The sequence below is a fragment of the Oreochromis niloticus genome, linkage group LG11 (assembly GCF_001858045.2).
Source record: "Oreochromis niloticus isolate F11D_XX linkage group LG11, O_niloticus_UMD_NMBU, whole genome shotgun sequence".
NCBI classification, from domain to species: Eukaryota; Metazoa; Chordata; class Actinopteri; order Cichliformes; family Cichlidae; genus Oreochromis; species Oreochromis niloticus.
In genome coordinates this window covers 13,315,806-13,318,181 of record NC_031976.2, presented here as the reverse complement: position 1 = coordinate 13,318,181, position 2,376 = coordinate 13,315,806, and the positions used below count along the sequence as shown (strand labels likewise).

The window sequence follows — 2,376 nt, the reverse complement described above, 5'->3', positions numbered from 1 at the left end:
GCCCCTTGGAGTTTGCGTAGGTAAGTGTGCAGAACAAATGCTGAAAAGTCTTTAGAAAGTTAAAGGGACTAGTTTGGCTTTTCTCTCTCCCTCGCTCTCTCCCTCCCTGGGCTCCAGCACCTGCATTTTTTTGTGCATTTCACAGTGTGAGCTGCCGTGCTTGAGCGCTGTCGCAGGAGAGTTTTTAATTGGAGAAGCATTAAAAAAAAGTGAGAAATGGTGTATTCTGCGCTGGCGTGTACCTGATGAAACTGTTTTATTTTGTTTTATTTTGTTTAGGCAATTCTATCTGATGAAAATGCTTTTGACAGGTGAGTATGAGCCATCAAACATTTATGTCACAGCATAAAACTAATGGAGCAGGTCATTGTCAAGGTGCCTCACTGGTGTAGACTCACACAAAGGCCCTGTTTACAAAGCATGTATTGATACCACATGTGCAAGCTGCAGTACGAGCTGAATAGTAGCAAGTGGGACTGATTGTGGTTTAAAATGAATACCGCAAAACTTGATGGATCAGTGTTGCACATCAAAAAAGCCATGATTAGGATGTTAGGGATCAGGAAAATAAATTACTCCTAAAATTGCTTAAGCTGGTTGGTTTTGTGTGTGTGTGTGTGTGTGTGTGTGTGTGTGTGTGTGTGTGTGTTTTTTTTCTTTTTCATCTTTTATACACTGCAACCATATTTAATGTTATTGGGATATTTCACTGTTTTTGAACTTATCGCAGAATGAAAAACACTTTTATCTTTTCCTCAGTTAAAGTGGAAGTATGTGCATTAAAGCAGGCTGTGGCACAGGAAAAAGCTGGCAGCTCTGTTACTTGATAATGATATTTGGGTCCCACAGCTTCCACATGAATTGCTATCTAATGGCGGCCCTTCTGTCGGTCTCGTGTCACGAGTGTTTTAAGTGCAGGTTGGAAGGAAAGGGGTGTCTTTGTTTGGGACAGTCAGCCAAGACTAACTGGGATCATCCTGGTTCACAGATACAAGGTAAGAAAGTTCCCCAGAATAAAATAACAACAATGCAAATGCTTAAATTAAAGGAGGAAACAAAGCAAAGTTACAAATGTAACAAATGCACAGTCTTGTATTTGGTAAACTCTTAAACTGATGGAGACTTGCTTCTTACGTGTAGCACTAGACATCATTTCACTCACTAAAGTGTGACTTTAACAAATTGTCTATGTTTATATGACTGTTTTTTTTTCTATTCTTTTTCTAGATCCTGACAACGTTCAGACATTCGCTCACATATCACTGAAAAACTGTTTTGTTTCACTTGCGAGTCGTGCTCCTAACCCTTCACCATCCCATCATGCCAAGTCATTTAAGGCATCTGTGGCCTCTCTGGCCCAGCCTCTGCAGCCCCATCAACCCCTGCCGCGGCTCATAACAGCGCATGCCCACTTGGCTGGGCCAGCCGGGAGGGCAGCCGGGCCAGGACTCCCAGGACTCCCAAGCATCCAGAGCAGCTGGAAGCCCCATCTTCCCATCCTGCTTCTCAGCAAAACAATCAAAACAGAAAATCTATAATAAATCAGTCTCAGGCTCTATATGGGAAAAGAAAAAAAAAAAAGAGGAGGGATTCAGTCAAGGAAATCGCTGTTTGAAAACTGAAAGCAATGAATTTTCTTCAGCTATCTAAAATAAAAAAGTTGCCAGGTCCAACCTGGAGTATGTGAATGTAATAGAGAGCTGCGAGTCCATTAGCAGGAGCTGTCATGTTTCCCTTTTCAACCAATAAGCTTTAATGATGACAATTATTTAAAAGAAGAAGAAAAAAACACACAAAAACAAAAGGTGTTAGGAATCTTTTAATGTGACTAACTCTGGGTTGTGCATTAGCAGTTATACTATATACATATAAGTGTATGTACAAGCCTGCTGATTTCAAACTAACTTAGACTCATTGAGTTAATACCTCTAACCTAAACAACTGTAATGGAGAGCATGAAAAATCTCCCCTCCCCCTTACTTCTCACACCCTCCAAGAGGACACAAATACACACACACAGAGTCTGACCACCCCAAAGCTAATGCAGTTGACTCAGAGGGTCATCTGTAGTTCACCACAGGGCGATTAAAAAAAACAAATCAAACATATTCCCTTTTAGTTTGTATCTCCATGCGATGATATGAGGGAAAATAAAAGGAGAGGAAAAATAGGGTGTTCTCATTTTTTTTAATATATACAATTAATATTTTGTAGAAAACTTGATGCTTTAATTTATGTTGTATGGGCGTCTACAGGTAAAATCAGATGACAAGATTTTTCCAATGAAAAAAGAAACAGCGGTTTCTATCTTGGTGGGCTCGCCACTCGGCCTGATTGTTTACATTAAGATGAGCTGGATTCTTTTCTCTCTCCCTC

At 40.4% G+C, this 2,376-nt stretch overlaps 1 long non-coding RNA gene across 1 annotated transcript; it reads left to right on the top strand.

Moving 5' to 3' along the window:
- On the top strand, positions 1 to 2,072 carry LOC112848142 (uncharacterized). The gene is made up of 4 exons (XR_003222088.1): positions 1 to 20; positions 280 to 311; positions 850 to 995; positions 1,228 to 2,072. It is a non-coding gene; the product is annotated as an uncharacterized LOC112848142 (long non-coding RNA).
- Positions 2,073 to 2,376: the final 304 nt, after the last annotated feature.